The sequence below is a fragment of the Equus asinus genome, chromosome 2, assembly GCF_041296235.1.
Source record: "Equus asinus isolate D_3611 breed Donkey chromosome 2, EquAss-T2T_v2, whole genome shotgun sequence".
Taxonomy (NCBI): domain Eukaryota; kingdom Metazoa; phylum Chordata; class Mammalia; order Perissodactyla; family Equidae; genus Equus; species Equus asinus.
The window spans coordinates 154,161,657-154,173,934 of record NC_091791.1 but is presented as its reverse complement, the minus strand read 5'-3'; the positions used below and the strand labels follow the sequence as shown (position 1 = coordinate 154,173,934).

The 12,278-nt window shown below is 39.7% G+C and overlaps 1 protein-coding gene across 26 annotated transcripts in view; it reads left to right on the top strand.

Annotated features, from left to right (window-relative positions):
- The window catches only part of MGA (MAX dimerization protein MGA), a 155,903-nt gene that overhangs the window by 46,976 nt on the left and 96,649 nt on the right, over nt 1-12,278 (top strand). For 21 of the 26 annotated variants that reach the window (XR_011499962.1, XR_011499959.1, XR_011499963.1 and 18 more), the window contains exon 1: nt 10,590-12,259. The exons of 2 other annotated variants lie outside the window; for them this stretch is intronic. The gene's annotated coding sequence lies outside the window, so the exon portion shown is untranslated. Of the gene's footprint in view, nt 1-6,532; nt 6,583-10,589; nt 12,260-12,278 lie in introns of those variants that run through there. 3 more of the 26 variants (XM_014857329.3, XM_044765097.2, XM_070503288.1) reach the window with 2 other exon arrangements.

Sequence of the window (12,278 nt, the reverse complement as noted above, 5' to 3'; positions counted from 1 at the left end):
AAGAGGAAGATTGGCAATGATGTTAGCTTTGGGGGAATCTTCCTAAGCAAAATAAAAAAATTTAAAAGTAAAGTACTAATTGTCTTGGTTATTGTAGAAAAATATTTGATTAAATACATGTACATCATATGATAGAAGTCAAAGACACAATTCCTGCTTTGTAGATTAACTTAGAGCGGTGATTTTTGAAGAATCTTAACTTTCAAATCTGTTGCTCTAAGTTTTCTAAGAAGGTGCAAAATCTCCTTTTTTGAGACTGATCTTTTTTTTTTCCCTGAGGAAGATTCACCCTGAGCTAACATCTGTGCCAGTCTTCCTCTATTTTGTATGTGGGTCACCACTACAGTGTGGCTGCCGACAAGTGGTGTAGGTCTGTGCCTGGGAACCAAACCAAGGCCGCTGAAGTGCAGCACACCATACTTAACCACTAGGCTGTGGGGCTGGCCCCCTGAGACTGATCTTTTTAAAAGTTTATTTTATGTAGTTGCTTTAAAAGCAATATACTAAATGACTGATATTTTATTTTTAAAGTTATAAGTGATTTGTTAAGAATTAAGCATGGCTAACAGTTATCAAATGATTATACATGTGGTATTCTGTGTGGCACATGCACTGTTCTCTGTGCTTTACATTTATTTATATCTCATTCAATGCTCTTAACAGCTCCAGGAAGTAGGAACTGTTATATTATTTCCATTTTAAAGATGAGGAAACTGAGGCACAAAGAAATTAAGTAATTTACCCAAGTTACACAATCAGGGAATGGTAGAGTTGGGATTTACTGTGACTCCAGAATCTTTGTTTTTAAACACTTTATGGGGCTGCTTTGGTCTATCTGCTGTTGTCCTTCTCTCTCAAGCTTTAATCCCTTAAATTGCACATTATTAGGGCCTACACTTCAGAAATCCTACTCTCAGAAGATCCATTACTCTTTGGGGCCTTGCTGTTTCTTCTGTTCTTGCTGAATCTTACCTGCCTACCCTCCCATCTCGTTTCCCCTTCTTCCAGCAGTGAGACATGGTGTAAATAAAACTAGTAAGATAGGGAAGCCAGGGGACATTTTAATTTTGGTTCTTGAAAGAAAAAATTAGTTTAAAAGGTTTTTTGTATATATAATAAGTGAAAAAAATTAAGTTAAAGAGAACTATCTAAATATCAGACATTGCAAAACAACTAAAAAGCAGAAACAAAAGCCCAGGGCCTTAAATAACCTACTCTTTATAAATTCCAGTCTCTTCCCCTCTGTTTTTAGAGATAAACATTTTAGAGCATCAGTGTCGTATTGTTGTCATTCTAGGTTACTGGAAAATTACTTCAATAACCTGTGTGTGTACATTGGTTAGCAATGTATTTTTCATTGTGAATCACAGTCACAAAAGTCTGAGAAATACTTACATAGCATATATGATACCAAATTTATTTTAATTTTTTTATTCTCTGAGTTCCATGCAGATGGCCCCTCTTTCTTATACACATTTGTTCTTTAGATTTGTTAATCCCGTTTGATAAACTGCAGGTTCCTTTTCCGTGTTGATGTTCTCCAGAGTCACTCTCTAGCTAGGCCTTTGTTTCTCATTCAGCTCCTGTGGCTCTTAACCTTTTTTGGGGGTCATAGATCCCTTTGAAAATCTGAAAAAACTTATGAATTCTCCCTAGAAAATTACACATATGTACATTACACAAACTTCTGCCTACAATTTTAGGAGTTTTGTAGGATATCCTTCCCCTAAATCATTTATGGCTTCAAGATTAGAGCCCTACCTCTACATATACTCCCTGAAAAATTTCATTCGTGTTAATTCTTCCAAATACGTAGATGACTTCCCAATCTATATCTTCAATATGATTCTCTCTCCTGAGTACTATACCCTGGTATCCATTTACTTCTTGGCCACCTGGGCGTCCTGTTGCACTACTCCACTTTGTATTTCAAACTTATGAAACCATGTGTAGTTCCTGGAATACATTTTTCTGTTCTTCAATCCCTGTTTTCTTGGTTATTTGTCCCTGCTGACTGATACCTTATTCTTTGAGACATTCTCCCCTCCTTTGCTTCTATGATGCTCCTCTCACCTATTTTTCTCTTATCTCTGTGACTACATCTTCTCTTTTCCTTCCTAGATTCTTCTTTTACCACTTATCTTCTAAATATCTATTTTCCAGGATTGTGAACATAGCCCTCTGAGATCTTTCACTCTCTATACATTTTGGGCAAACTTTTTCAAATCCCTGGTTTCAATTACTTCCTAAATCTTTGTATTTAGCTAAAGTTCACATTTTTATTTCCAAATGCTTATTAGACATTTCCACTTAGATCAGTGGTTCCTAAATACTTGGGGGATTACATACCCCTTTAAAAATCTAATTAAAGATATCTCGCTCTCTGTGTATAAAAGGACACAGGTACACCAGATTTTGCATATTGTTTTAGGGTGTTCCTGAGCCTCCTAGAGCCGCTTCATGGACTCCTTAGATATCTGTGGTCTTTTTTTTCTTTAAAGATTTTATTTTTCCTTTTTCTCCCCAAAGCCCCTTGGTACATAGTTGCATATTTTTAGTTGTGGGTCTTTCTAGTTGTGGCATGTGGGACGCCGCCTCAGCATGGCTTGATGAGCGGTGCCACGTCCGTGCCCAGGATCTGAACCTGTGCAACCCTGGGCTGCCGAAGCGGAGTGCGTGAACTTAACCACTTGGCCAGGGACTAGCCCCTGTGGTCTTCTAATTAAGAAGTTGTGACCCAAGATGTTCCTGAGCTGCCTTTAATTCAGCATGTCCAAAATCGATGCCATCATCGCCCCTAACCCATTTTATTCTTATCCCTCTCACTTATGCCTCTAAATCTAATCATTTGCCTCTTAGTTATTTACTAATTCATTTATTCTGCAAATATGTGAGTGCCTGCTTTATATCTAGCACCAGGCTTAAGCATATAGTGATATACAAAGCAGACATAGTTACTCTGTTTTCTCCAAGCTTACGCTATAGCATAGTGATTAAAAGCATGAACTTTGGGTTCAGACTTTGACTTCTTATTGCTTTATGACCTAGGGCAAATTAACTAACCTCTCTATACCTCAGTTTCGTCTGTGAAATGAGGATAATAGTAGTTGCTGCTTCATTGGTTATTAGGATTAAATGAGTTAATATGTTAAAATGCTCAGTAAATGTTAGCTTTATTATTTGTGGAGGAGATACACATTAAATGATCGTAAATAAATAATTATACATATTTGTAAGTGTTATGAAGTAACAGAATAGGATACTATGAGAGAGAATTTAGACTAGGGAGTAGGGATAGCACTGCTGAGGAGGTGACATTTAGAGCTGAAGAATGAATAGATATTAACTAGGTGAAGATTTTGGAGACTGTAAGCATTTCGGGCTAAAAGAAAAGGTGGTGCAAAGGCCCTGATGTAGGAAACGGTTTGGAGCATTTGAGAAATAGGTCATTGTGCCTGGAGTATGGTAAGTTATGAGGAGAATGATATGAATGCAGAGATCTGTAGGCCATATTAAGAGTTTGAATTTTATTCTGAATGAAATGAAATGCTAATGGAAGGTTATAAATGGCAGAGATGGCATTAACTGATTTATGTTTAGAAAGGGTCACTTGATGCTTTGTGGAAAATGGATTAGAGAGGAGCTAGAATGCATGCTCATAGATCAAGTTAAGAGTCTTGCAAAAAAAAAAAAATGTTGATTGCAATAGTCCAGATCAGAGCTGTTGGTGTTTAGGACGAGTATGGCAGCAGTGGAGGTGGAATGAAATGTATGGATTTAAAATGTTTTAAGGGGCTGGTCTGATGGCGCAGTGGTTAAGTGTGCACTTTCTGCTTTGGCAGCACGGGGTTCACCGGTTCGGATCCCAGGTGCAGACGTAGCACCACTTGGCAAAGCTATGCTGTAGTAGGCCTCCCACATATAAAGTAGAGGAAGATGGGCACAGATGTTAGCTTAGGGCCAGTCTTCCTCAGAAAAAAAAAAAAGAGGAGGATTGGCAGCAGATGTTAGCTCAGGACTAACCTTCCTTAAAAAAAAAGAAATGTTTTAAATTAAGTGCTTCTTTATATATATATATATATATTTTTTTTTTTTTTTTTTGAGGAAGATTAGCCCTGAGCTAATATCTGCTGCCAATCCTCCTCTTTTCACTGAGGAAGACTGGTCCTGAGCTAACATCTGTGCCCATCTTCCATCAGACCAGCTTTATATGTGGGACGCCTACCACAGCATGTCTGCACCTGGGATCTGAACCGGCAAACCCCGGGCCGCCTCAGCAGAACATGTGCACTTAACCACTGCACCACCGGGCCGGCCTAAATTGAGTGCTTCTAAGTACTAGGTACTATAATAGGAACTGAGGGTACAACGTAGAGGTTAAAAAGGATATAATTCCTAACTTATAGTTTGTAGGGGTGGTGGGATGAGTGGGGAGAGATAAGACAATGAAAGAATTATATAGATAAATATAAAAATTAGACCTGTGGTAAGTTCTAGTAAGGACAGGTATTTGGTACTTTGAGAGCATATCATGGTCAGGAAGGTCAGGGATGTAAAATGAACAGGAAAATTTGGTGATTGACTGGACATAGGGGACAGGTGAGGAAGACGAAGCTGTCAAGAATGACTTGGGTTTCTGATGTGAGCAACTATGTAGGTGGATACAGAGAGAAGTCTGATTGGTTCCTAGTCTTGTCATCTCCACACCATCTTAACCAGTGGCCAGAAGTAATTTTCTTAAAACATGTGTCTCTGAGTATACCATATATCTTCTTATAATCCCTTTAATGGCTCCTCTTTTTCTACAAGATGAATTCTCAAACTCTTGCTTGCTAGATACTATATATAATATGGCTTCCTTTGCCTTTTCTAGTCCAATGGGTACGTTCCTGCACAGGTCATGGGCATTTTTAATGGTAGCCACATTATAGTACTGGTGCTTCCTGACTGTGTTCCCTCTCTTGTTCCTCTGTCTTTACAGAGGCTGGCTGCTTTCTGTCTGAAATGCTTTTCTTCTGTACCCACCCTGCCCCTGCTCTTTCATGCCTTGCTAATTTTTACTCATTCTTTAGTTTTTCTGGGAATTCTTTTCTGACCTCCTCAGTCTGATTTAGCTGCCCTTTGTTTGTGCTTCCATTGCACCCTGGACAGAGAGCCATAATAATAGCATTCTTCATTTTTTGCTGTCATTATTGATTATTGGTTATGTGATAATTAGTTGTCTGATAATTGACTGCAAGCTCTTGAGGGTAAGAATCATGTCTTGTCTTTGTGTTCCAAGATCTATGTGTGGTGAATGCTCAATAAATGTTTGACTCAAAGAATTAATGAAATTCTCTGTTCTTTTATATCATGGGCCTTTGCACAAGCTGTTCTCTCTGCTTAGAATGCCCCTCCTCCTTTGCTTTGTCAACTTCTAGACATCCTTTATTTAACACTAAGCCTTACTTGATACTTTAATGATAGTTCCTCCTTCCACTGTGCTTCCATAACTTTTCTTTTCTGTATCTCTGATAAATATTTTACAGTACAGAGCAAGGATGTAGATGTTTGAATGAGTGAATGTATACGTATCATGAGCATCATGGAGTTGTAGATTGGATATATATTTCCAAGTGTCCAGTCCCGTTTCAAAGGGTAGGTTATGTCTACATGGTACTAATCTTGTTGTATTGATCTTTACATCAGTGTTTTACTCTTACAAAGGCAGCCTTATCTCCAATTTCTGGATAACTTATTGTAGTTCTTTGTTTACTGAATATAGCTGCTGCTTGCAGTATTCTCCTTTTCTCACTCAATTTTCTCCTTCAAGACCAACTCAAAAGTCCTCCTTTTGTAACCTTACTAGATTCCCTAGGCTATGTGAGTTCTTACAGCGTTGCTAGAAGGCTTTTTCCAAACAGCCAACAACAGTTTCACAATGTAATTATCCTGTCTCTTCATCTAGAACTTGAGCTTCATGAGGGGACTTATTTATTTATTTATTTTTTAAAGATCGGCACCTGAGCTAACATCTGTTGCCAATCTTTTTTTCTTTTCTTTTCTTCTTCTTCTCCCCAAAGCCCCCCAGTACATAGTTGTATATTCTAGTTGTAGGTCCTGCTGGCTCTGCTATGTGGGACGCCACCTCAGCATGGCCTGATGAGCAGTGCCATGTCCACGCCCAGTATCTGAACCAGTGAAATCCTGGGCTGCCTAAGCAGAGTGCATGAACTTAACCACTCGGCCACAGGGCCAGCCTTGAGGGGACTTATTTTTATTCATTCCTTTATTGTTGGTTCAGTGCCTAGCACATAGTTGGTGCTCAACAAATATTTATTTAACTGATTGTATCCCTATTTATTTTCCTTGTGCTTAGGTAACCCAGAGAATGTTGGGTGGAACTAATCCTGGGATGAAAAGTATTGGCCCTGTATAATCTCTACAATTTATAATCTCTATATAGGTAATTTGGATAATGCACTGCATTCAAGTTGCTTGAATAATCTTTATATTCTCTATTTCAATACAGCTTTTTTCTCTCCTTGAACAGGTGTTCCCTGCCCTCCAGTGGTTGGATCACAGCTAACATTTTTAGGAAAGGTAAAGCTTATAAAATTCTTTTACAGTGTTTATTTTTAAGTCATATTTAAAATCCCATTAGGTTTACTTTTCAGATTAAAGAAGTTTTTTTTTTCCTGTTTTTCCTCTTATGTCTGATATGCCTGAAACCCAGCTTAAACTAATTGCAGCTTGACTTAACTCTTCCTTTGCCATCATGAGCCACCATGTGTCCCACAGTTTTTCTTAAGTATGCAGTGATTGGGGGGTTTATTAAGTCTGACCTTGGTTCTTGGTTTTACTACATTGTTCTTAGGTCACTCTACCAATGTCCTAGGATCTTGCCACAGTGCAAAAGCTATCGTCCTGTTTTCAGTACCCCACTACGCCACCCCTCCCCGTCCTGCCCCACAACCAAACACACATACTCAAAGTAGCTTGCTAATCATGTGGCCATCCTTTAGTCTGGATTGGGGTGTCTCCTGGCTAATATCCTCTTTTCCTCTGTTGTTACTGATAAGGAGAGGCTGACTCTTGACTTTTTGGCAAGGTGACTTACACCCTATCCCAGGCCTGTCGTATGTTATTTTTTCTCAGAAGACCAATTCTTAGCTATTCAGGGAGCTTGCTATATGGCTAGCAGATATTTATAAATACCTGCTGCAAAGTTTTCAATGGTATACCATTAAATAAGGACAATACAGTAAAATTTTCATCTATCTAAATGTATTTGAAATAAAAGACTATTATTCATTATGAGATATATTCTCCCTAGATTTTTGGTCTTAAAATATTCATTATTTTGGGGCTGGCCTCATGGCCGAGTGGTTCAGTTCGCGCGCTCCACTGCAGGCAGCCATGTTTCGTTGGTTCAAATCCTGGGCGCGGACATGGCACTGCTCATCAAACCATGCTGAGGCAGCGTCCCACATGCCACAACTAGAAGGACCCACAACGAAAAATATACAACTATGTACTGGGGGGGCTTTGGGGAGAAAAAGGAAAAAAAAAATCTTAAAAAAAAATTCATTATTTTAAGAAAGAATGGGAATAGTAGGTGGTATACTTCGTAAGATAAAAATTTGCTCTCCTTGTGATGGTTATCTAAATCTTTTTTGGGGAAAGTTTCCTCGTCTGTGATGTCCTGGTAGTCTAGGAACTGCTATGTTGACCACCATAGCTCCTTTCCATGAGGCACTGGTGCCCTTCATGTAAACTAAGCATGGCTTCTTTCATATGCATTTGCAGACAATTTTTCAGTCAGAGGCTTCTTGATTTTTGCCTGATTCCAGCCTTGCAGTTTACTTGCTGTCTCTCAGTCCTCTTCTTTGGCCAGTAGTTCTAGTTTCTGTTTTTATATGTTCGCATGTGTTTTAAATCTCTGTGCAGCTCTAGGCTTAGTTAAGTAAACTTCTTCCTGTTCTTCCTTTTACACTCTCCTTACTAAATAAGATGTTTCTTCTAAGGGCTTAGTAGTAATTTGAAAACTTTTATTTTTTGTTTCTTTTAGACCTATTCTTTTGTATTTTGTAATCTTTCTGAAACTAACTTCCTGAACTTCATTTATTTTCTGATTTCTGACATTTTCCCTGTAGATCTTAGTAAAACAAATTCACTGTTACTAAGTATCTTGTCATCTTGAAGATATTTACTAATTTTTTCTTGTAGATGAGTATATGCAGATGGCACTCTCTGTTACAACTTGTTGCTTTTATTACCAGATGGTAAATTATAGAATCATAACATTTCTTCCAACGCAAAGAATCTGTTTGTCTTTGTTAATTTTCTAGGTAATATTCCATTAAAAGTCATTCAGGCAAAAGGCAGTCAGTAAGTAATTAGACTTTCCTAGAAAAATATTGTTATCTTTTCAAGCATCAGCCCTGGCAGTAATATTTAGCCATTCTTTTAAAGAGAAATAATTTAGGATAAGAATCAATGGTACTAGTTTTTTTCTATTTACAACCATACCCCTTTGGAAAATGTTGGCCAAAGCAGGATGCTTGTTTGTTCATATTACATGAGTATAGTTAAATGTATTATGACTCTGTTTTCCAAATCCCAAATTGTTAGACATTAAATCAATATTTGATATTTGGACTTGGCTGGAGAACTGGGACCAATGGTTTCATATTCATTTATTCAACAAATATTTTGTGTGTGCTGTATTCCAGGCATTGTGTTAGGCAGTGGAATAGAGTGGAGCTAACAGTCTAGTGGGCAAGACATTCATCAATACATAGTTTTAAAAACAGTTACAGTTGTGGTAGGAGCTGTAAAGAAATACAGGGTACTGTGAGAGCATATAACAAGGAGACCTTATCTGATCTTGGGCATTAAGTAAAGTTTCCTGAAGAAGTGATGTTTAAGCTTAGGCATGAAGGGTGAAAAGGAGTTAGCTTTGAGACATCTGGGAAGATCTTCATAGGCAGAATGTAAGGAACATCTGCAGGCTTGAGATACTGGGCAAGAAGAGGGAATGGTGTTTCTTAATGAACATTGATAACATTTCATGACATTTCTATCTTCTTTTCCATCCTTCTCTTAACAGACATTTTCTAAAACATACTTTTAATCACATTACTATGCTGATTAAGAAATTTTTAAATCTCTTCATTGGGTTAAATTATTAGCTCCTTGAGGGTATGCCTCTTGGAACTTTTAATTCTTTAGTCCAAGTTCCAGATATTGGAGCCATTCATACTTTGCCCCTTGACATGAATTGGTTTTAGTTGCAGTACTAAATGGTAGGCAAGGATGGAGTTGTAGATAAGCTAGTATGATTCTTTCCCCCCCCTCTACCTAGTACACAAGTTTTTATGGCCAGTGAAAGACTTCTTGTTAAAAACAAGCCTCTTTGTAACCCAGTCTGTATGTAGCTCTTATAATGGCCTTTACTGTATTAAGATATTGTAAACAAGACCACAACCCAGGGGTTTTGGGGGGTGGTGATAGTCTCATCTGAAGAGTGAAGTCATTTTCTCTTTTAGTCATTTGAGAGAGGTATGTCTTCAGTAGAAATCAGAACTGAGAAGATGGCATCTGAATAGATTGGATAAGGAATATAGTCTGTCTTGTTGGTGGATTCTGTTAAGTTGTGCCAACTCTTTGGAGTTCTAGTGTAGACATCTGAACAGTGCATGAGATACCAGTCTTTCTCCTATGCTCAGCATATATACAAGGTACTCAAATATTTGTTGAATAGGAAAAATGTGCATGTAAATGGGATAGGGCTTATGTGTTTATAGAGCAATCTTGTATCAAAACTGTTTACTTTTTAGGCCAGATTGTTTATATTGCATGCATTCTCTGACCCCACCCCCCTAATATTTTGTAAAATCTCTTTGAAAGTTTAACCAAGGGAAAGATTTTTGTGTTAGGCTGGACAAACAAGGTGAGCTATGATAAGTGAAATGAAAGAATTCCACTAGCAAGGTGAAACTCAGAACTATGAACTCTGACAGTTAGCTTGGCATTTTAAAAACTTGGGTTATATAAGGATGCCTTTTAAAGGAAGAAGTTCTTATATATCCAAAGAATACAACCAAGGACCCCAATTTGAGAAACGTTGCAATAAAAGTTGAATGTAACCATTTGAAAGGTTACTTGAAAAACCAAATTAAAAAAGTGGTTACTTGGTACTAGCTTGATAATAAACTAAAACTAGGCCACTGAAATAGTGTGGCAGTATTATTTTCGATTATCTATAAAATCATTTATAAGTTCTCAGATTGTTGATAGTACATCTCTAGACCTTTATAGGTTATGCAGACCCCACTTTGAAAAACCACCAGTAGTTTACCTCTCCTACCAGGAGATTCAGTGCTGAATTTTGAAAATTTGGTGATGTTTTTTAAAGTATCTGGCATTTCACAATATGTTTGCCTGGTGTATGGAAAGAGTAGCAAAAGAAAATCTCCACTCTCCCTCCCACCGTGTCATCACAGATTCTCCGATTAGAGGTATCATTTGTGTTAACTTGTCTCTTTTGGGATGCAGACTACTACCACTAGGCATGGTTGTTAAGCAGTCATCAGTCATTTACACCTTAGGATCAGATGCTTTAATGGTAAATCAACACAACTTTTATTTCTGCCTCAGAAAATGGAAATTTTGTGTAAGGAAACCTTAGACCCTTGAGAGGAAGGCATTCTTGGACGAGGTGGGAGATTCTGACAAGGCAGCTTGCAAGAAAGAGGTTTTTGGGGTTAGAGGAGGAAGGTGTCAAAGAAATTGTTACTTTTCAGTTTTGCCTAGGATCTTGGGTATTATTCATTTGTTACACTCATAATGCTCTCGTTGTCAGTGCCTGAAAGGGGGTTTCAGAGCAACTTCACAAGTCTGTAAACTTGAGCCTACACATTTTCCAGTCCATGTTAATTCCAGCAGAGTTTCTCCCCATGATGTGGCATATCCTCTCAGGAAGAGCAGATGAGGAGAAAGAAGACCCTTCCTAATATGCCTGGAGTCCATCTCAGATCAGTCCTGTTGGACAAGCCGCCTCCTCCTGGCTCCTTTCTGTCAACCTCCTCCACAGTGTTTTGTAGTAAGTCACCTAGCATGTAGTAGGTTCTCAGTACTTGCTAATTCTTCTAAAAAGAGTGAAAGAAAACTGTTTGGAAACATGGACCACAACTTCTGCTCTTTTGCTACCTACTTCTGTTTTTGCCTCTTTTCCCCTCACTTTAAACAACCCTCCTTTTTTACCGGAGTATTAGCAGCACAAAAGAAAGAGCAGCTGGCAAGAAGAAAGATAATTTTTGATGTTTGGTTGGGAGAAATACTGTCCGTTAACTTAGTTCAGCAACTGCCTGACACAGAATAGAGATTCGGTAATTTTTTCTTTGCATCTCCTAGTTTAAAAATCTTGAACAAAAACCGAAAACAGGATCAAGGAATTAAAGCTCAGATCATACTCTATCGTGCAGAATTCTTACTTCCACGTTTTACTGTTTTATCAGGCCACCTTTCATCTTTATATTAGGCCAGTTAGTGGCAGCTCTTCTTCCCTTCCCACTCAGCAGTGAGGTTTTCGGTCTCCTTCCTACTTTCCTAGTGTTCTTCGGTCGTGGAGGTTGCAAACTCGACCACCCGTCTCTCGAGGTTTTCTTCCAGGTTTCCCGACGTTCAGGCGCTCCGTAAGCTCTCAGCACATTGGGAGGAAGATCTCGGGCTCATTTGACGGGCTTGCGAAGCCGCGGGGGCTGCGGAGCCCCATGGGGGTGGGGCTGGGCGCGGCCGGGGCGGGGCCGGCGAGGAGCCCAGGGGAACCGGTGGCGGGCACAGTGGAGAAAGCCCGCGGGCACAGGGTTCACAGTTTTCACGAAGGCTTCGTGTGCGAGGCTGAGGGAATTGGGGTGCCTTCCTCCTGCCGTACCTTTCTTGATTCTGGAAGCTTCAGTAGGCTTTTCTCGGTTGCTGGGACCCGGAAAGACAGCGGCTTCAGCTCCAGGGGCGGGTCCCAAGGGTCTTGTCGCTGCTCCGGGGCCGTTTGGCCTCCTGTTGTTGGGGGAGGGGCGAGGGAGGTGCTGCTCTCGCCTTCTTTTGCGCTTGCGCGGCGGGCTCCGAGCGGGTAGGAGCGCGTGCGCGGTGACGTGGACGTCCGGTGCGCGCGCAGGCTCTTCAGCTGGAGCGGACACACGGTGTGCGAACCGAACAGAATAACCCGCCCCCGGCGGGATGTGAAGGACTCCGGGTGAGGCCGGCCACGCCCCGCACGGTAACTCTCGGGCCTGGGT